The following is a 23215-nucleotide window of genomic DNA, read 5'->3' on the forward strand; positions in this document are numbered from 1 at the left end:
AGAAGGCAAAATAGCCCTGTGGTACACACAATGGAGAGGAATTGGGAGTTCTTGGATCAGATTTTGACTTTGTCACAGACTTCCTGTGTTACTTTCAGGCAGTCACTGTGAAGCAGCCAGGCTTGGAACAGTTTGTGTCTCTGAAAGCATGTATCTAATTCAGCTGTTATTATAAAAGTTAAATATTAAAGAACTGTTGTGTTATCGTAGGATAAAACCATGCCACACCATTTTCAATGTGAACTTTGTACTTTTGCTAGAACATTGTTTTTCAGGAAAAACAATGTTTTCACTGCATAAAAGTTAGGCAGAAATTCATTATGTGTGTTGTACGAGCTAGACTTGTAGTTTTGATGTCTGACACTAAAATAAGAGACACGTGTTGAATGCCACTAGGAAGGCTTCAGGGCTGATTGTTCAGTATAATGAAGCACAAGTCTGGGCATTGAAAGTAAACAAATAATATAAGACTTTATAGGGATCAGCCTTCCAAAGCTGTTTGGAAAGTTCCATAGCTTCTGTCTAACTATAAGCACTCCTCATACCCTTGGTGACAGGCATGCTGCTCTGAATTCATTGTTCAAACTTCCATTAATATTCTGTGTCAGAGAAGGAAACAACTTCGATAAGATCAATTTGCAAACATGTTTCTTCAGGAAGGAACTAAAGAGCAATCCTGAAAAATACCTACTGGAGTGGAAAAATTCTAATCTTCGGGAAAATAAAGGAACTGCTGTGTGAGATGAAAAATGTCAATATATTTGGAGGACAGGTGAGTTTGTTTGCTAAACTTGATTCCTTTGCAACCTTCAAGTCTGTCTTTGAAAGTGTGTGGTCAGTTTATGAGGAGCTGCTTTCAGTTTTAGGAAGCACTGGTAAATGTCAAAACTATTTACATTCTTCACATGATGGAACAAGGAAGCAATTGGCAATTTGTCCATGTGGGGGAGAGGATGAATGGAGACTTTTGAGAAGTTCAGTTTGGGCTTAATTGTATTTTTCAGTATTCGTTGATACTATGGGAGGTGGTAATTACCCAGTTGAAGTCTGGAGTAGTGTACCTCCCTCCCCAGTAGACATCTACAGCACTGTCCCATACACCCAAGCTGGCAGGGATTTGGATGGCAACATGGGGCCATCCACATGCTGTTCCAAAACCAGCAGTTCCCGCAGTCCCACCCTGCAGTGTCTTTGTTCTAGCTGACAAGAAATTTTACAGCATAAAGGCAGCTTCTAAAGGATAAAACCCTGAGAGCCACATCTTTTCTCACCCCTCCAGCCTTAAGCAGAGTGTAATAATGACCCATGCGTTTTTACAGAATTTCAAATATTTCACCTGTGTTGTGTCTATGTTGTCACATGCACTGGTGTGTCATCCCTGAAACATTTCTGCTGCCCTGTTAAGTATCTTGTCTCAGCTATCTCAATTTGCCCTCTAGATTTTTTTGGGGATGAAATATTCATTAGAAAAAGGAATCACCCCTTTTTTTCGACTGAGTATTTAAAATGATCCACAGACTGTTTCAGACTGGTTGTGAACAACTCCAGAACGATGTTTTGAACAACTTTTTCTCCAAGATCTATAAGGTAGGTCACTTTCCAGAAGTTCCCAAAAGTGTGCCTGGAGCCTCCGAATCAGGGAGTTATTCAGTTGGAAAACCTTTCACCTTTAGTGGGAAAAAAATCCCCCATATTCTTTGGATGGCCTTTTGTAGTGCAGCGACTGTTACAAACCTCAAAACCAGAGAGCTCCTCCGGCTTCTGACACAGCTGCACCTCTACCTAGTTGTGCTCGTGGATGGTTTGGCACAGCTGTCACAAAGCAGAGCCTTTCTCTGAGGCATCTCCATATCCTCTGCTGGGACAGATGGGGCTCGTGATGAACCTACCCTGAATTAGTCATGTTCCTTACTGCACTAGCATCTTCCAACATCTGCTGTATTCCTTCTGCTGGTTGTATTTTGTGTTACTGGGGTTAAATCAGCAGATCTGGCTATGGTTTGTATTATTCTGTGTAAACTTGAGTCTTTGGAGTCTAAAATGCTTGGGATATCTTTTCTTTCTTTCAGTGAAATTGTCAGGAAGAAAACACTGTTAAAAAGGAGGCATAATTTAAGGCTTCAGCTGAGGTCTGCTGCAGGTTTTCACATGGAGTTGCACAGCTGTAGACTTTCAGCCACACAGAGCCCCACAACAAGTTAGACAAGAGGCACTGAGGCCTCTCCTGGAGGAATCCCATTGCCAGGAGAAGCTTGATTTGTGCAGGAGGCCTCCCAAAGAAGTAGCAAAGTCACTGCTCGTAAGGGCCTGCTAGACTTTATATGGTAATAGTGTAATAGACTTTGGAAATACGTATTATAATGGATCATGTGTGATCTAGTAGGTCATTTCCGCCTGTTTTCCCTTATACTTGTGCTGAACTTTAAATACCACATGACACTTAATCCACACTATCAGGCAGAAGGCTTCATTTTAAATTACTCATTTGAAGATCAAACAATTTTTGTGCCTGAGAGTGTCTCTGACAGTGAAAGGTCATAGAATAATTTGATTAAAAAGCTAAAGCAAAGCACTAATAATACATGATATCTCACCAAACCCACAGTCATCTCCCCTGAAGCTGTCAGATTTGCCAGAAAAATAAAAAGCCATAGAATAGTGGATTGAACATGCTTTCCAGCCTGAAAGCTTTAGGTAATACATTACTAAAAAATATGATTCCTAATAGGAATGTTGTGAGGAGCATCATCATTTAGAAACCTAGCCAGCAAGCATTGGATTAATGTATTTTTGTTGTTATCATTGCAGTCTGGCAGTACTTCTCTCCAGATGTACCATTTGGCACATTAAGCAATTCTTTTCTTAGAAGGGGAACCTATGGTTTTGCCATGTAATGCAAAACACCAATGGAATCACTACATAAGCAAAATGCCAGTAATGGTACAGTGGTCCAGCCACAAACATTGGTATGCTAATTTTGTTTTATTTTTCCTAGTGTGTCATCTATTGTACTGTATTTTGTATCAGGACTATGACTGGACTGTTTAATATCAGATTTTAAAGTGTGTTTTCAGCAAGAGATTTAAGCTAGGAAACTAATGGTTGGGGTTTTTTTTCTACTTAATATGGATGTAACTATAATTCTAGCTTGATTTTTGAGACCAGGCCGAATTTTCCCCTCAATTATAGTTGTTCTGTCATTCAGCTGTATGCATCCACTTTTGATAATGGTATGCAAATACATTGGAAAGGAAGTAGTTTACACTAAGGCTCTGGCTTATATATGCCATTGCTTCCTAAGACTAACTAGGCCTTCAAAAGAATTTTCAATTTATTTGTAAGAAGATTAGTTTAATTATAGCATATGCAGTTTCTTTGTGGAAAGCAGTGCCTGGCCTTTCCATCTTCTGTGCTATCTTAGGTCTCCAGTGGGTCATCCCCAGTCCTTGCGAAGGCAGCAGCAGTAGCTCTTAGGTGGCACCTGCTGTATTCCTGCCTACTTTCTGAATTTGTTCTATGCTATTGATGTTGTATGGAAAGGAACGAAGTCGCAAAAAGAATTTGTTTTCAGTTCCTCTGTTTTTCTGGCAGCAGAAAAAGTGAGGAGGGGCTGCATATTGAGGGCTTTTATCTATCATCCCTTTGGTTTTGCATGCAGAAGCAGAACATGAGGATGGGGGTTTTCCTACAATTTCTTCTGCAAACCTTGTTGAGATGGCCCTGAATGTCATTCATAAGCACTGCAAGGCAGCCCTTTGCTCAGTTGTGCTCCAGTGTAAAGAGCAGGAGAAAGGTGGAGGAAAGTGTAAGGCAAAAGAGGCACCCAAGGATGGTGATTTGCATAGGTCCATGGAGACATCAGCAGGAATATGATCTTCTTTTTCTCTATCTCCCCATAATACTTGGGATTGCTAGAAGCTGAGAAGGAACATCTCAGGGAGAATTGTTTTATTCTTTCTGTGTTTCTCATACACATCTACTCAGGCATCTGCTATTGGATACCATTAGAGGCAGGATATTGTGTTAGCCACTTGTTTTGACCTGCAGGCACTTAGGAAGTACTTTCCTAAGCTGGGATGTTATGTTAAGGAATTACCGAGCGTGTTCCCTTTTCCTACCACTATTGCCCTGCTGTAATACTCTTGGTGCTGTGAGCTTTGTTTCTGGTTTGTAAGGGAATTGTGGTCTTACTTTCTCATCAAGTAGCCATGAAATATGACAGGCGAAAGGCTGGATTCCAAGGAGTGGGTGCATGCCCTTCACTCCTTGGGACAATCCTGCTTGTTGCCACATTAGACCTGTCACCAAGTCACAGACTGAGTCAGGCTGGAAGGCACCACAGTTGCTCATCTGATCCCACCTCCCTGCTCCAGTGGGGTCATCCCAGAGCACACAGCACAGGATTGTGTCCAGATGGGTCTGGAATATTTCCAGTGAGGAGACCCCACACCCTCTCTGGACAATCTGTTCAGGGCTCGGGCACTGGCCAGGGAAGAAGTTCTGCCTCCTGTCCAGGTGGAATTTCCTGGGCATCAGTCCCTGCCCGTTCCTCTGGTGCCATGGCTGGGCCCCCCGGAGCAGAGCCTGGGCCCTGGTCGGAGCCCTCCCTGCACACAGGGACACCCAGGGCTGAGGGCCCCTCTCAGCTGGGGCTCCTCTCGAGGCTGGACAGCCCCAGCTCCCTCAGCCTTTCCTCATAAGGGAGATGCTCCAGTCCCCTCATCACCTCTGTTACCTTCCACTGGACCTGCTCCAGGAACTCCAGGTCTTTCCTGTCCTGAGGAGCCCTGAACTGTCCTGTGTGTGCATGAGGTAATAGGTTCCCCAGCTGCTGCTTCTAAGGACCTGAGGTCTGATCATTGGGAAGCTTTCTCCAGATGATCATTTAGAGACTCAGGATGGTAAGAAAGGATTTTTCACCTTGCACAGTGGTAACAACATTGTTGTAATTTCCTTGTCTTGCAGGTGAAGGACAGCAAAGGAGCATGGACATTCCTTATGTCCCTCTGCCACTATCCACTGACTCTTTATGTGTATTACAGAGTTTCTTCCCATCAATAGGCCTGCCCTTTCCCCTGTCTGAGGCTTTCTATGGGACGAGCAGCAGGACAAGTGCCTTCCTCTTAGCCTTGTGGCCAAGGGAAAAAAAGGAGACTGGCCCGGCAAATGGCACATGTTTCCTTGGCAGGGCTGGTCTTTGCCAGGGAAAGGTTGTCGTCTTGGGGAGAGAGCTGTGACATACTGCCCTGCCTGACTGCCCAGCCTGACCCCTGGCTTGGGTTCCCTGGGATTTTTCTGTTTGTTACAACAAATATCCTGTAATTCAAGCTTTGTGTGGGGTCATACGCTGCTCAGTAGAGTTTCAGTAGATAGCAGGTTTCTTTCTAGTTAACATGACAGGTGTTTAGTTTTTTCCTGTCATTCACCAGAAATCTCACCTTTCTTCCTCCCATGTTATATAAGTCAGTTCTGGCTTTTGCCTGTCCATGCAGTCAGAAGATGACAATTTCTGATTACTCTCCCCCTGCCTAAAAAGCAATGGAAGAGCAACAGAAAAAAAAAAAAAAAGAGTGATTTCTCTCTAAATTTCTAATTAAATTGGGTTGTGTGGTCTTTCTAGTTTGATTAACCCTGTAATTAATAATGACCAGGTGAGGCAGGATAGTTATTTTTCTTTGGGTTTTTTTCTGTCCCATGAATGCTGGGAAAGGTTGCAAGGAAGGCACTTAGTTATGAGAACAGTTTTCCTCTCCTGTTGGTACAATTCCTAAAATATGGCCATGTTTTAAACCCCTGTGAAGAGCAAAATTTTATTATTTCTCCTCTAGAAGATTTCTGCAGAGAAGCTAATCCTTGGTCCTGCTTAGCCACAGGAGGGAAAAGGACGGTGTTAATGCCTTGCCCTGTTTTTCTATTTTCTTTTTTTTTTTTTTTTTTTTTAATTTCTCTTTGAAGCAAATGACCCAGGGCAAAACATGGTTGTGAAGGTTTGCAACTACCCTCGGAGTGGATGTGAGCTCAGCCATGCTGGTCCAGCATTGAGGGGAAAAGGGATGCACATTCAGGGTAAACTATTTTTTTAAAAGTTACTAGCTAAATGTTTCAAAGTGTACTTAGTCTTTTCCCACTCCGGTCTGTGTTGCAAAAAGTGATCCCCTGCTAGCTGTGGGATGGCTGGGGTAGGGGGATTGAGGTAGACTATGAGATTACCATGGGACTGTTTCTTCTTTAAGGCAAACATGTTAAATACAGCTAAAGTTTGTATGTAAAGTTTGTGTGAATGTAACTTGCAGCACTGGCACTGCTTTACTCACCAGTATGTTATGATTAGGAGTCCATGAAAGAAATGTGGATTAGGCAACCAACCTGTGTAAGACTTTTCCCTGTGGCACATCATCTATTTCTCATGTTTGCTGTATTTTTATAATAACTGAACTTGACATATTCTCCATGCCAAAGTTCATTCCATTTCTTAGTCTTTTACGGTTAGAGGTGGCTTTTCACACCTGGCTGTCATCCAAATTGCTTGTTGAAGTCATTTTTGAGGAAACTTGACGTTTTAGAGTGTTAATAAAGTGCTGCCTGCTAAAATAAAGTCAGTTCAACGTTAATGTAAAACAGCAGGTAAATAGTAAATACTGAAATGTCAAAACAGATATAGATAATTTAAAAATATCACCCTGTGCTCAAGGTATGTTGGTTACATTTCATGAGCTATTTTATTATTTTTCATTTTAAAATGATGCACTGCCATATGCTGAGTATGTCAAGCTTCCCTTCTACTGCTGCTTATATATTAGAGGATTCTTCTATAGTTATACAAAATCATGTTATGTTCTTTTCTTTCAAAATCTTCCTTGAACCTGCACCTCAAGAATGCCTGCAGATACAGTTTTGTCTACAGCTTGTTGCAGGTACTTTTACAAGGCTGTTCTTTGTCCGTGTGTCCCTTTTGTCTTTTGACTGTCTGCCTGAATCTGCATCTTCTCCCTTGACCTCTTTATTTGGGAGTTCTCTGAGGCAAGAGCCAATTTTACTTTCTAGATTCATACAGCACCTAGATCCTTGCCTGTAATAATGTTCACTCTCTAGACATCCAACAGCACATGTTTTTTCCTAAGAAGAGTGAGCCCTTTCCTTAAGAGGGGAGTTAGGTTGGTCTTTTATGAGGTTAGTCTTTTAGCTTAGTTATTGATTTGGTATGTTATTAGAGCTTTGGCATCGAACCAGTGCTCCCTTTACATGAGTTTTCACCTAGAAGGGGCGTTGAGCTCATTGGTGGGACACACCTGCAGGCTCTCCCCTTTGTCTTACAGCTGTCCACATGCCTTTGTCCAAAAACCTCAAGACTGTTGCACGATGTGCAAAATGGGGTTGTTGGGGGCTTGTTCTCCTGAGTTCTGTGGTATTATGATAGGCCATGTTGTGGCGATTGAGAGGAGAATGATTCTGGTGCTGATTCCTGACCCACTGAGATCCAGCAGGTACATTTTCATTTGATTTACATGATCCACTGACAAGTATTATGCTGGTATGTTGTTGCTTTCCAGAAAACAAGAGGAAGGAGAAGAGGACTGGAAGAAGTGGTTGGACTCAAGGGTCATAAGGGTTTTTTCCAACCTAAATTGTTCTCTTCAGTGAAACCTTGAAAGGCTTTTCATGTAGTAGCAAAGAAACTGGGTTCCAATAGCACCAACACAACCTTTACCACTTTTTTCAAGATGTCTTGAAGCACATGTAAAATTCAACTTCATATCAGTTTTAATATACTTTTATACTACTAGACTTAAGTAAAAAGCTGCTCTTGGGTGAAGTTGGATTTGATGTAAAGAATATGATTATGTCATCAGACAGGAAAGTGCTGCTTAACCACCAAAATATATTTAAAATATTTTTCTGAGTAGATTTTTTTCTAATTATGCTATATAAATTTAAGAGTGGAAACTTGGTTTCTCCATCATCATGGCTTGCATGTCTAATATTTTGCACTGAGCTTTGGCATGCAGCTGAAGTGCAGCTCTCCCTGGAAATCTGTTTTTAATCTAACCCCATTTTCTAGTTAAACATTTCAAATGAAAATACTGAGCAAGAAAAAAGAGTACTACTTTGTTTGGGGTGTTCTATAGGCAGAAGATTGCCTGAGGACTTCCTTATTGACTGTACCTTATCTTGCTGTGTATGCAGTAACAGATTGAGTTGGAGTGTAGGTACCTCAAGCTCTGTTTAATTTTCTTTTTCTTTTTTTTCATCTCCAACTACATGGATTAGAGCTATAAAGATGTTGGTATAAGTCACAAGAGTTTTGGAGACCGGAAATACTTGATTTCAGTAGTTGAATTTAAAGTTATCTGAAGGTAAATATCTCTTATCTAGACGGTGTGTAAATTGTGTATTCATCTGATTTGCTTTCCTTACTGGATATCATTTTCCTTTGGTGAGTGGTTCATTTGGCTTCCTAAGCAGAACTAGACAAACTCCTAAATCACTTCATGCTTTCAGTGAGCTGTGTCACCTTTCTTTTTTATTTTCTTTAATCATTCTTTTCATGTTTCTGGAACAATTGAGCTGAATATTGTGAAAGTTTTCCTATCATTTTCTGTATTCGTGTCTCAAACTTCGTATGTTAAAATTCGGTGTGTTTGATATTCAGCTGCCGTCTCTCTAATATTGCGTGCTTGGGGGGTTGGGATTTCTAACATGACTGCAAACGTTACCTTTCCAATGATACATTATGTTGGATTAAAAGGTGCAAACACTGGAATTGTGAATACTGGAGTTATGTGCCCTTACCAGTCTGGGGACCTGTAACGTACTTCTGGAAATTCTTATTCACATTTCCCAAAGATAATACCTTGCTGGAATTCTCTGATAAATGGCTATTGTGTGTTGCTAAATTGTTTGTGTAGAGCCCAAAGCTGACTAAATTCCAATGATAGTCCCAGTTTTCAAAAAGGATGTGTATGATGGATACTATACTTGTATGGGCTTTTTTGCAAGTACCATATGTGGATATTTGTTCTAATACCAAGTAATTATAGCAATGAGTATCATTAATATATTAGTTAATTCAGTGCTTTGTAGAGGACATTTCTACTTCGAGAAGTCCTTTCAGCTTTCCTCCATACCATTATCACTCCATCACACACCATTACCAGCAGCTACCTGATAATACCCTATATGCTTGCTGTTGTGAAAGAAATTAATATTTATACTTTTATTGCTGCAAGCATTGCCAGAGTGTGTGGCTGTTTCAGTTTTTGAGTATGTCTTGGCATTTTTAACTATGTTGCTACTGTGGATGCAAATCCTGCCTTTAACTTAGCATTGTTCTGCCTTATTGGAAACAGGGAGTTGTCCACATTGAGTTGAAGGCAGGGTTTGGCTCATGGAATTTCTGTTCCCAGTGGTGCCATGTAGACAAAATGAAAACCAGCTAGACTCCAGTCAGTGTCCAGGTGAACTTTTCTCAGCTTGGCAAAACATAAGTACTGTGTTGCGCAACAAATTGGAATGAGGAAGGGTTGATGCACTAATATCTCTAGGTTGACTGTATACTTTGTGGTCATAAAATTAAAACTGTTTTTTAAAAAAAATAATATTCTCCCAGAAGCACTAACTGGATCTTCTTACAATCCCTACCTGCTCTCTTCATGTGCAAACCTGGTGGTTCTGCATTTATCCCAGCAAGTCCTGCATGGAGACACTTGTTTTCATCACAATTCTTGATGTCCTTCCAGAGCTATTAAATTAAGAGGCTGGCATGCCCTCCTTTGAATACCCAAGTGAGAGATGGAGGAAGGAGGTGAAAGTTTGGTACCATCCACATACATTTCAAATCCTTTAAAAGCAAGTTTGGTGGGATTATAGCAGGAAAGAATGTAGGTGCAGTCTTGAAGTCACGTGAAACTACCACTGCTTTAAAGATCTCTCTTAAAACTCTGACCATGATGATGTATTCATTTACCAGCTGAGAAGCTTTGAAAAGCCTCATTTTCCATGTCAGCCAAATGAAAAAATGGGGTTCATCCTCTGGTTCTGTGGCCTTTTGTACTATTTTTTCTACATGATGTGAAGGATGGTCTCCACTACCACATGACCTTCCTGACTAGGAATATTGACACACTTCCAGTTAGGCTGAGGCAGTGATTCACTTTTTGGTGGCATCTGTGCAGTCTCCCCTGCCAAAGTTGTGCAGCTGCTTTGCATTTCATCTTGGGAGTAGCGTTTCCTTGAAACCAGTCTTCAGGAATCCAGTGTACAACTTGGAGAGGGGGAGGGCATCCTCAATTTCATTAAAATTATATCCAGGACTTCTTTGGAGGAAAAGGCTTGGAGAAAGGGAAGAAGCCAGCGTGCTGTTAGTGAAAACATTCAATTCCTTGCAGAACACCACTTTCCTTGCAAGGCAAACCCCAAAAAGAGGAAGAAGTAATTCTTGGGTTTCTGATTTCTGTGGCCCTTTGAGCTGATTTGCAGCCGTGAGAAAAGGTGCCAGTATCTTTGTATTGTTTGGCAGAGGAAAGATTACCTTGTAACTCATCTTGTCTGGCTATGGCCTGGCACTGGATCATGACCAGGTTGATGGCAGCCTGACAGTTTTAAAAGAATATGTTGGCATTTTATGAAAAGGGAAGTTATTACACTTGAAAGGAAGTAAAAACAAAACCAGAAAACCTATGCTTGTCAGTTTTATGGCAGAGAGGCTGTAAAAATTCTGGCATGTTACTTCAGCCAATCCCTGCAACAAATTAGTGAACTAAATTGATTACAAAATCAAAGATGGATTTACACAAGCATTTGTGTTTTAGTTACCCTGCTCTTACAGTGTGTCAGACACTCAAAAGAGTCAACCCCATGCCCCTTACAGTTAAAATTAGTTTACAGCCTAAATTTAGATGTGTAGCAGCAAGAAAGGAGCATGGAAAGAAAAGAAGAGCATGGGAAGGGATGGGACCTCCTGGGCCACTGGCTCCAGTCCCTCCCAGTCTCAGGAAACCACATTGTCTTTCACTCTTTTAGACTGTGTTATGGTCTTCTGACATACTGTTAGATGATACAAAAGATGGGGAGTTAAATTTACAGATTTGTCCCAGTTCAGTATAGTTTTGTCTGTCTCTATTAACCACTGGATTGGACCCACACTGAGGCTTATCACAAGTTTCTGCTGGTGGCTGTGTTTTACAGCAGGGGATGTGCCAGGGAGCTGGGGACTGTGGAGGCAAAGGCAGCAGCATTAGTGAGCAGAATATGAAGAACAAGGAGGATTCAGTGTAGCTCTTCCAGCAACCAGGAGGAGCATGAACTTGGAAAATAATGTTTCCAAATGTTATAATTTCTCTTTCTGTTCCCAAGCTGCTGTCAGAGGAGTGAAGCAGATCACTTCACCCTGGGAAAGCCTAAACTGCAGTGCAGCCTAGGGTGAGCCAAGGAGGCTTGGGTGCTGTTGTCAGGCTGAACTGACACCTGAGGAGCCACATGCTGTGCCAGCTGGGTGGCATTCCATTCCCATACTGGCTCAATATTCCTATGTTGTGCACTACAGGTCCCTGGAAATCCTTTCTCATGCCATCTTTAAAAATCCTTCATCGAGTATCTTCACCTTCACGCCCATGGGGGAGTTCAGTGTATAACTGAGGGGTACAAAGAAGGCTTGCTTGGTGAGTGCCATGGCCACGAAAGCAGTTTCGAATTATTCTGCTTTGTCAGTCAGAACTGTAAACTGCAACTGTATGGCTTTAGCTCCAGAGGAGGCTGCATGGAGTTCCTAGCATTATAGCATGTTTTTAGTCAGGCAACGTAGCCAAAGAAAATGATGAAACCAGACTTCTTCTTGTGGTCAGAAAGAAACAAACAATATGTTTTGGTTGAAGGCTCAGTGCTGTGGAGAGGCCTAGAGTTCTGAGCAGCTGCACAGGAATTACGATTATACGGGCTGGTGGTTGCCAACACAACTTACCTCAGTCACAGCTAAACCTATGGCACTACGAGGGGCTGGAGAGCTGAGAGCGAGGCTTGGAGCTGAGAGACACCGAGAGAGTTGTCACTGAGCTGCAGAGCTGAGAGCGAGGCTTGGAGCTGAGAGACACTGAGCTGTCACTTCTGGCAAGAGGGAGGTCTTCGCCAAAGTGATCTGCTTTTCTTAATGCCAATCAAGATTTTTACATACTGAATGCAATTGTCTGAGTAGATGCAAATAATCTGGAAGTAATTTTCTACAGGAGTTCTAGCTCCTGTCTTGGGAATGAGCATCCTGATGGTGGGAGCTTTGGGTCAGTAACATGTGCTATTACACCTGCCTGTGGCCAGAGAATCTATCATCTGTGGTTCCATCCCTACAGTGCCTGTATCTTCTGGGCAATGCAGCCTTGTGTTCTGAGACTGGCAGCTTTTTTTTCCTCAGGTCAATGCAGTTCTTGTCCCATCACAGTTATTCAACCCAAGTAGGTCCAGTGACTCCTGTTCAGATAAAACTGAACAAATTTGAATACATTTTCTTTAGATGCTGAAAACAAAGTCAGTTGAGTTTGGGATTGAACCCAATATAGGAAGCATGTTTTGGTATGCTCAGATTCCTTAAACAATTTTAGACCTAAAGACTCCTCCTAGTATGTAATTCCCAAGCAGGCTTTTCCATGAGATAAGAATAAAACCTCCCTTTTCTGATGAGAAGGTTTCAGTCTTGTGCAAGTATAATGGGAAAACCTAAATATTACTTAATAATTATTACTTATACTTACATTATTATTACTTATATTATTTATTCATTTTTTTACTGAAAAATGTTTTGTCTAGACAGTGTGTTTGAGAAAAATGTGCTCAGATTTTGAGTCCAAATTTTGCCGTGAGGACCTTAGATGCTTATGTTCAGACTTCGCGTTTTATTGTGGATTTGTTGGGGATGTGGTTCCCTAATTCCTGTTTTACAAATGGGAAATTCAAAATGCTTCTTAACCATTCAGGGGTATTGTTAATATAAATATTTGAGAAAGAAAATAGCGTGGTCATATCGGAGTCACAGTTGACACATGGTGAGCACCCCAAAGTCAATTGTCAAAATCTCTTGTTGCTTCATGAAAGCAAAGGTGAGTAGAAGAATCAGAGCTGCCATTTAAAAATGAGATTTGCATAAAGCTGTGCTGAAACTGCAACATCTTGGGAATTTGTGCAAAAGGAATTTCTGCAGAGCTTTTTGTTAAGGAAGTCTTGTGAGAAAACATGCTAATTTTTGCTTTGAAGCCCTTGAGAAGAACTAAACCATGAACAAATGAAGTTTAGAGTCTGAGTTTACTTTCAGAGCTCTACCATCCACCAGCTATCTGTCTGTAAGTCAGGCAGCTGTCTGTCTGTCCCTGTTAATCTGTCTGATGAAATATGGCCAAGACCAGCAAGAGCCATGTACGAGGGTGGGAATTGCCTGGCAGGGCCACCTTGCTGCTCAAATAAAGATGAGCTTGGACAATGTCACAGCTGGCTGAGATGAGCATGGGAAAGAAAAATATGGTGACAGGAGATGCAGAAGTGACTCGGTGTGCTGACATTCCATTCTTTTCAGGGAAAAGACATGTGAAAGGGCTTGTCACTGACAGAAAGACCCTCTCACATTCTATTGTGGTGAAACTTTCGTCCTCCAAATAATACCATGAGTTGTATGTTTCAAGATATAATTGGTGTACACATATTCTCACACCACGGGAATTCAGCGTTGTCTCCTCACCCCACAGCCTCAACAACTCAGAAATCTGCTGGTTTATTTGGGCAAAGGGCTGGGGTTTTGCTTACTTCTTATTTTTTAATGCATGTGTCTGGTAAGTTGCTTTTCCTTCTAGTGTTAAATTATATGCAGGCTGAGATCCTTCTTTTGTGCTTGATTAACTGAAACTCATTGATAAATCTTTAAAATGAGAAGGTTTTCTAATTTCCATAGAGTCACTGCACTAGTGGATTAGGGATCTCACCTTGCACCTCTAAGTGTCTAAGCTCAAACTTTCAGGTTAGTGTAAGTGAAGCTAATTCCCAGGAAAAATGGAACAGAGGAAGAAAATAATAGTATTTCTAAGGAAAAAAATGCAATATGCAATGGTGGGGTTTATCCATCTGTATTCAACATGAAAGCCTGTGTTGATTAGGGGCTTTGTGAAAAGTTGATTTTCCAGTTCAGCAAAACTTATAGAAAAAACATTTGCTTCAGGTCAACTGCAGCTAGTTGCCCTCCCTCTCACTCATTAAAATGAAAAGCAAGTGTTCCCACTTCATTCAGCCTTGAGTGACCTTTTTGATCTAAAGCAGAGCTTCTCCCAGAGCTTGGTCCTGGTCACTGGACTCAGGAGGATTCTTAATGTCTGTGGTTACGATGGCACTTGAGGTCACACATAATTAGGCCCCAAAACAAGGAACGCAATCCAGGGTCCCAGCCCTTGATGGATGTCTAACCAATGGAATGTCATGGCTTGTGGAATAAGTTTTCATCAGTCCCTTGAGAGGAGCAGCTTCACTTTGTATGAGATGGGCCACAGATGAGAGGATGTTGATCTGTAGCTGATAGAAAGAGGAAGTGTCCCTGTGCTGGCACTGCTGAGGCACTGCAAATCCCGTGGGCAGTTCTACAAGAAGAACTACAAGAAAGACATTGAGGGGCTGGAGCATGTCCAGAGAAGGGAAGGGAGCTGGGGAAGGGGCTGGAGTACCAGGAGCAGCTGAGGGAGCTGGGGAGGCTCAGCCTGGAGAAAAGGAGGTGCAGGGGGAACCTTCTCACTCTCTACAACTCGCTGACGGGAGGGTGCAGCCAGATTGGGATTGGTCTGTTCTCCCAAATAACAAGAGACAGGACATGGGGAAATGGCCTCAAGCTGTGCCAGGGGAGATGCAGTTGGCCGTTAAGGAAAATTTCTTCACAGACGCGGTTGTCAAGCACTGGCACAGGCTGCCCAGAGAATGGTGAAGTCATTATCCCTGGACATGTTTAAAAGTCATGGATATGGCACTTGGGGTCATGGTTTAGTGGTGGCCTTGGCAGTGTTAGGTTAACAATTGGACTTGATGTTTTTAGAGATCTTCAGGCTAAATGATTTTGTGATTTATAGAACAGAACATTGCCAAGTAGCACTGAGATGCTACATTAGATTCTGAATGGGTAGGAAGCATCAGTAGACTGGATTGACTGCTGGTGGAATAACTTTTCCAGAGGGCCATAAATTGACAGTTTAATCACAGTGTTAAGGAGGGTTTATTTTTTCAGTAATAATTTTGGTTGATTTTATTATGTGTTTCACTTTTCAGTCCAGCAATCTTCAGTGCTAGAAGAGCGGCTTCAAAAATAGAAGGGAGAAGGGGCAGTGTATCAAGGAGTGTGTCGAACCTTAGGAATAGTGTCCTGCAGTGTCAGATCTTACCAACACTTTTATGGTCCTTTTTTGAAAAACCTGCCTTCTGCAAGTTTGGAAAAGAGAGCTCTTCTCATCTTCATGGTGAAGCAGTGGTGCCGAGGTGGTCTCGTCACATGCAGATCCTTTTCTCTAGATGCTTTGGGGTTTGATATTGTACCTGAGAAGGTATGAGATCATACCCTGATCTCATACCATCTGTTTAACAGATGGATGTATATGGCAAGGCTAATGGTTAAAAACCTGGCTCCACTTAGGTCAGTGGTATCAAGATTTTACCCATGATTGGAGGGGGAGGAGGAAAGAAATGTCCAAAGATAGGTCTCCTAAATCGCTGCTGGGAAAGCCTGTAGGCTTTAGAGCCTTGTTTATTTACCCTTCTGTCATTTGCTGATAGTTATTTGTGCTTGGCCCTTGGACAGAGTATTTGATCTTTGTGTCTATGTCTGTATGTTTGTTGGTACAGACTATTAATACATGTAACTGTTGAAAGATATGGAAGAAGTGCAGATCTTATTTCTAATGAAACTGTGAAAATTATAAACTTAGCTGGTATTGATCAGAATCCTGTTTGTCCATACTGTTCTGTAATGAATGTAGCACAAGTATCAATCATGTTTATCGGTAAGTCTAGATGTTCTGTTTGCTGCACCAGACCAGATGATTAGGTTGTTTCCTTGTCGGCTGAACTGCCCTCCTTTTTTTTTTCTTTTTCTTCTCTTTAAACACCCAACAACACATAGATCATCCCTGGATTTCTTTAACCCACAGAATACAATTGTTCTACCCTTGCTGAAATGTTAAAAGTAGTTTGTGGACTGGAACATGGCTGGGTGGGGCACTATTCTGCTTCCAGCCTAAAATCCGGCAATGGCTCCTAAAATACAGTCTTCAACAGATTAAACCCAGCTGTTGCACAGGTGCACTGAGGCTGTGCAGCAAGGAAGTTTACCCACTTACAAACTTCTGCCTGTGTGCGTCATTAAACCAAGATATTTTTGGATCTCAACTATATACTTTTTGTTTTTTTGATTAGGCAAGGCAAGTGGTCTTCATTAAAGCCACAGACAGCAGAATGGTTTCATCTAAATTCTCCCCTGTAATTGCAGAAACACAAACACAAGTCTCATAATGCTCCAATTCTTCCCCATCCAGCTCATTCCGCCATTCTTATCATTGGGAGTAAAGCCTACAAAATCTTAATTGTTTGTCCAATCTGACAGCATCCAGTCTGCTCTGAAATAGTATATGTGGAGTTGTATTTTACAGATTTTTCTCATTGACTCTGAAAGAGCTATGATACCACATTAGGAATATGGTAAAGGGCCTAGAGAGTCAGTCCTGTGTGGAGTAGCTGGGGAAGTTGGTGGGGCTCAGCCTGAAGAAAAGGAGGCACAAAGGGACCCTCTGGCTCTGCACAGCTTCCTGACAGGAGGGTGCAGCCGGTGAGTGTCAGGCTCTTATCTCAGGGAGCAAGGGACAGGACAAAAGGAAACAGCCCCAAGCTGTGCCAGGGGAGGTTCAGGCTGGACATCAGGAGGAATTTCTTCACCAAAAGGGTGGTCAGGCATTGGCAGGGGCTGCCCAGGGAGGTGGTGGAGCCCCCATCCCTGGAGGTGTCCAAGGAACAAGTGGACGTGGCACTCAGTGCTCTGGTCTGGGTGGCAACGTGGGGATCAGTCACAGGCTGGACTCAATGACCTTGGAGGTCTTCTCCAACCTGAATGGATCTGGGATTCTATGGAATGGCCCAGGGAGTCAATTTAGTAGAAAAGTTGCTTTAAAGAAGTAGGATGGTGTATTTATCAGGGCGAATTCACATGCAGACCCAGACTTCTCTTGCCTTTGCAGAATTCTGTTGTGTAAATAACATATGCAATAAACAATTGCCCTGCAGCCAGGAAATAGTGACTATAGTGTATAACTTACCCGTGATGGCCACTGGGGAAGCCCCAGGTAGTGGCAATCCCATTTGTTCCTACTGATTCCAGCTGCAGGTGTGACTGATAAGCAAGGGGAAGGAAAAGCCAATTAGTTCCCACATCTTTTTGTTTTCTAAAGACAATTCTTCTAATGTGTGCAGCCAGTAAAGATGGGGCTAATTGTAATCCTCGCTATAACCCTTCCTGGCTTGAAAACAAAGCTTGTCACTCGCAATGACCCCTCCTCAGGTGACATCTACAGTCTGGAGGCAAAAAGCTTAGCACTTCCATAATGACTAAGGAAAGAGGGAGGTTGCAATTTCATGCAACTTTTTCCATACCACTATGTGCTGCCTTTCTGATTGTTGACTTGCTCCTGAGCAGGACAGGAGGAAAAAGAACATGTCTCTGCACAGGAATCGCCTTGAGATTTTGTATTTTACTTTAAATACTTCTCTTGGTGCTTCTCCCAGCCAGAGGTTCAGTCTGCACTCCTGTTTTTTATAGCTACTGACAGATGGATTGTCATCGTATTTATCTGATGGTTTTTTTAATCTCAATCTCAAAGCCTCCTGTACCAGTGAGATCTACAATTTAATTATGTGTTTTGGAAGAAAGCACTTCCTCTGTGTTTTTGATCTTATTATCTGATCATTGCATTCAATCTGCATTTGTACTATATTTGGAAGCAGGCTATTCTAGTAAGTTTGACTTTAATGGGCTCCAAACAGAAGTTTACCATGCTGATTCAATTACTATATGCTACAGATTGTTGCAGGTCCTGAACATGCTCAAGAACATTTTACAGTCCCTGAAATGTGTCTATTTCCAAGCTGAAAATGGCAGCACGGCAAGACATTGGCAATAGCATTTCAACACAAAAGTGCATGTAGATCTTCATCAAGCTGCTATTGTCTGAAGTGGAATTTGGTGCAGAAATCCCATCTGGTAATTTATATTCTTGCAGAAACAGTCACTATGAGGAATTGAATGCTTCGAAAGAATCGAGGCTTCTGTTACTTTTCATTCAAAAATAAATGCTTTAAATGGGGTTGTGAAGCAGGAGCTCACTAGTGGGGTCAGTCCTCTTCTTGAAGGCTTGAGGCCTGGTTAGGTTCAGGCTCTTAAATTGTGAACACAGCTGATACAGCAGCTAATGGGATTGTAATCAGCGTCTTCAAATGCATCAAGCTGATCCCTGATGTTTCTGAGGTGGACATTAGCAAACACTTGAACTGTGTGGAACCTTCACTTGCTGTGAAGCGGCTTTCAAGAGACTTTTGTTTTAAGGGCATTTCACTTGTTTACCAAGATCTGCTTTCTTGTGTTTCCATTTTAAAATAGAATAATGTATATTTTTTAACTCTTGTTACATTTATATTAATTTTTATTTCACTGTTCCCATAAATCCATCGGTCTTGTTGCTGAGAATACAAACTCTTCTACCTCTCCTCAGCTGATGCATAGTTGAATATCTATTGTCCCCTTCATAAGGGACTGGAGAATTGAATTTTGATCCAGTTCCACAGCTGACATTCTGCTATGGGCTGTGGGTATCAATAATGTGAAATTTAAAAACTTGATGAAAACTACTGTAAGAACATGTTTGTTAAGGTTACTGTATTATGCAGTAGATTTCACTGTATGAGAAAGCTGTTATCATGGTGAAATGTATTTTGAACTTGAATTCTTCAGAAAATAACCTATAGATAAAGCATCAGAAAAATAGATATTTAAAATTGATATTTGCAAATGAATGATAAAACCAATGCCTTAGTTCTCATAGGGATTGTTTCCATGTTTTTAATAAATTTTATTGAAAGATTGGGGTGCAAGCCCATTTTTTAAGATTATGTGGGTCACTCTAGCTTCCCTCTTCATGGCTGATATTCTGCTGAGATGCATGTGACTTTTCACATGACTCCAGTCTCACTTTAGACACACCAAAAACTCAGGAAAATTAATTTTTTACTTATTTATTTTGTCCTCTAAATCACAGAATCATAGATTCGTTAGACCTTAAAGACCTTAAAGATAATACAGCTGCAACCCCCCTGCCATGGGGGGTACAAGCTTCTAGTGCAACTGTGGTAACAAAACAAACAAACAAACAAAAAAGCACAATTGTTCTGGTTTTATTTAATAAAAGCTGCAAATTCCAGCATGGGTGATTGAATTCCCAGCCTTTTGCCAGTACCTGAAGTGACATCCACGCTCACAGCACAGAACTCTGTTCATTTCCATTTGGTTTTTCCTCAGATACTCCTATGGGAGGAAAAAAATCTTTTCATCTCTAGACCAAAAGCACTTGTGAACTTTCAAAAAAAGTTGGTGGGAAATCCTCTTAGTCCTTTGGGTTACAGGACAGTGAGCTCTTTCACTTGGCATCTGAAGCTTTGGAACACCTGAACTGAGAAGCCTGTGCTTGGCATCTGCCTATAAACAAGAGTACTTCTACTTCTTTTTGTGTCTATGTGTTTGCAGAGCAACTGAGAAGGATTTTTTTTCCTGTGTGTGTATGACTGAAGGAGAAAAGGGCAACTGGAGTGAAAGGTGAGAAAGACATTATATGCATTTTTTTATTTTACTTCAGGCTTATTTTTTTAGTATGGTAAATGTAAAATCCATACTCTGATCTGCAACTCACCATTTTCTATGACTTCCTTTATTTTTTGTATTTCCCTTGAGGTCAACAGTATCAAACTTTTTAAGAGACCTTCGTACAGAAAAATTTTTGTACAACAAATCATTTCTCTAATAGCTATTTTCTGTGGGGATGATGGTAAAGCATATTCCAAACCATTTCATTTAAAGTGCAGTGTCTGAGATTGCTTTCCTTGTCATCATTGCTCAGTATGAGGTTCTCATCAGATATTTTTAGTAATAGGTGAAGTTATTGTTTCAAAATGAGTTTGACAAACTCATTAAGTTTGGACAAACAATAAATATGTCCCAGTTTAAGCCAGCAGTTAATGTATAGTGCTTGTCCCTGGACTTCTTTGTGTCAGGTGCTGTTCCCAATTCTCCATGCAGCTGTGGCATTACCCTTCTGTCCTGACTTGTAATGACCTCTGATATTCCAGCCCAGGCTTTCTTTTAAGCAGAACTTTCCAGTTGTGCAGGATTGTGTGGTGGTTTTTCACTGTTGACAGAAGTCCACTAAGATGCAAGCCACCAAACTCATTCTCACTGTGACCCAAACCAGGACTTAAACTGAAGTCTCTGGAGGTGAAAAACCAGACTACTAACAAGTGATGGGAGAGCCTCACATAGCTTGGTTCAGATAAAAATCTAAATGTTTAGCTTTTCTGAAACCATTCTGGTCCAGAAACCAGCATTTCAGTCCCATGAGAGTAGTCTGCCTTTTCTGATTTATTGCATAATCAGATTGGGACTACATTTCTGAGACACCAACAAAAACAGCACTTTTTTTCATAATGATTTTGACTAAAACCAGTGAGAAAAGACATGCATGAAAACATTAAAACAAATACAAAGCATGAAGAAGCCCTCGTATTTCGCAATCTCAAGCACTGTTTGTTTTTCAGAAAAATCATGTTTCCTCTTACATGAAATTTTGTTTTCCACAGCAGTAAGTCGCAATGAGAGAAAGAAAACTCTGGTCCTTATGCCAGTGGGGTCTAGAAGAAGGACTGGGTTTAAATAGACATTAGAAAAAGAAACTAATAGTAAGAATCTGAATCACTGGGACCAGACTGCCTAGGAAATTGGTGTCATTTCTATCACTGAACATGAGAGTGGCTAGATAAAGGTTTTGGAGAACTGAAAAACTTAGGGCTGGTCCTAGGATAGGAGTGTGCATTATAAACTGTCTTCAGATGGCTTCCAGGGGTATGATTCTGTGTTTACTTGTCTGATGCAACAAAATTCTCAAGTGTATTAGTCTTCATGTGAAAATATCACACTGAAAAAACCCTATCTCTTAAAGATCACTCATAATTTACTTTACTTGGCATAGCTTAGCAAAGACTTCTCTGTTACAATCATGGCAGCCTTTCCTTGCTGGGTCTTCATTTTGGTCTTCCAGAAAACTTTTGCACAAAGCACTTTGGAGATGCTGATTGACTAATAGCTGTATCCTGAAATTGTTGTTCTGATTCTAACCCCAAAAGAGTGGTTTATTTTGCCTTCTGAAATGAATAGGGTGTTTCTATTTCCCTTATTCTTGATACTTGAAAGTTTAAATATGTGGGGGAGAGACATGCAGAGGAGGAACTGATGATGTGAGAAATACAAGATACAACTACTGGAAACAGTGGTTCCAGTAGATGAGACCCACTCAGATAATAAAAATGTGAGTCAGCTCTCACTCATGTGCTAACAGAGAAGTCAAATTTTCTCTAACCAACTGTTTTTAAATTTTCTACATAAACACAGTGATGCATCAGGATACGTCTAAAAATAGTTCCTCCTCCCATGGTGGATATATCCACAAACCCTGCACAAAACCACTTCTGCTTCTCAAACACAACTACTGGGCTGTGAAGCTGTGGATGAGTAAATAGGCAGGGCTGAGTTTCAATCAAACTTTAGTTAAAGATGAGAAAAAAGAAAAATTATAGAATGCCTGTTCTGAAGGGAAGCAATGAGCTGAGTGTGCTACTATGGTTCCTCCACTTAACACGGGTTTGTCAAGTCTCACTGCTCATTGGTGTGATGAGTTTCTCTGAGCTTCTCCTTTTTTTGCTAGTTTCTGGAAGTTCTGTGTCCTTCTTAGCATTGCTGTTTGTTCTTCTTCCCAAGAACTAAAAAGTGCCCCTCATCTGAGCTGGATAGTTTCATACAAAAATTTAGTTCAGCTGAATTGACATATGGCAAAGAAGGTCACAAGAGCTGTTAGTTTTGCTGTGGTCAGGTCAAGTTGGAGCTGGCTGAAAGGGCAAGATAATATTTGAATGTGATGTAAGGAAAGTGGTGTTACACTGGAAAGCAGGAAACAAGTTCATTTTTACATTTGTGCTTTTGCTTTTTAGAAATCAGCTCATAAACCTGTATTGATCTGCTACTGCTCTATTATATTGACCTACTGCTGTTTAGCTTGGTGAGAGAAGAGATATTCTGACTGTACCCTCTTTCTGTTGCAGTGTTAGCTCAGACTGGTTGCAGTGCACGCAGGTGCTGCTATTGGGGACTGTGTGGCCAGGAGTTTTACAGTCGGCTGTAGAGCTGGACACACACATGGGAGAAACAAGGATGGAGAGGATGCATCAGGACAGCATTGAGGTTTGTCATCATGTGGACACCATGCTTTCTGTGAATCACCGAACTCAGGGACAGGCTTTGTGCTGCCCTCTATAGGAGTTCCTTCTGAGGACCATCAGGATGTCAAAATCATGGAAACACAGAATGGTTTGGCTTGGAAGAGACCTTAAAGCTCATCCCATCCCACCCCCTGTCATGGGCAGGGACACCTTCCACTATCCCAGGCTGCTCCAAGCCCCATTCAACCTGGTCTTGGACACTTCCAGGGATGGGGAAGCCACAGTTTCTCTGGGCAACCTGTGCCAGGGCCTCCCCACCCTCACAGGGAAAATTTCTTCCTAACCGCCAATCTAAGCCTACTCTCTGTCAGTGGGAAGCCATCCCCCTTGACTTTTCATTCCAGGCCCTTGTAAATAGTCTCTCTCCATCTTTGTTGCAGGTTCCCTTCAGGCACTGGAAGGCCACAATGAGGTCACCCTGCAGCTTCTCTTCTCCACGCTGAAAAAAGCAAATTCCCTCAGCCTTTCCTCTCAGCAGAGCTGCTTCATCCCTCTGGTCATCTTGGTGCCTCCTCTGAACTCTCCCCAACAGCTCCATGTCCTTTCTGTGCTGCGACCCCAGGGCTGGAGGCAGCTCCACAGGTAGCATCTCACCTAGGGGTACCAACTGCTCCTGAGTACCATAAACCAC

At 41.6% G+C, this 23215-nt stretch overlaps 1 long non-coding RNA gene across 2 annotated transcripts; it reads left to right on the plus strand.

Annotated features, from left to right (window-relative positions):
• Positions 1 to 4725: 4725 nt before the first annotated feature.
• On the plus strand, positions 4726 to 23006 carry LOC125325393. 2 transcript variants are annotated; one of them, XR_007203313.1, is made up of 7 exons: positions 4726 to 6066; positions 6876 to 6914; positions 8269 to 8354; positions 18071 to 18250; positions 19787 to 19855; positions 22408 to 22546; positions 22965 to 23006. It is a non-coding gene; the product is annotated as an uncharacterized LOC125325393 (long non-coding RNA). The 2 variants fall into 2 exon arrangements; XR_007203312.1 differs by lacking the exons at positions 4726 to 6066; positions 6876 to 6914; positions 8269 to 8354 and having other exon boundaries at positions 16971 to 18250.
• Positions 23007 to 23215: the final 209 nt, after the last annotated feature.

Source organism: Corvus hawaiiensis, chromosome 4 (assembly GCF_020740725.1).
Source record: "Corvus hawaiiensis isolate bCorHaw1 chromosome 4, bCorHaw1.pri.cur, whole genome shotgun sequence".
Lineage (NCBI taxonomy): Eukaryota > Metazoa > Chordata > Aves > Passeriformes > Corvidae > Corvus > Corvus hawaiiensis.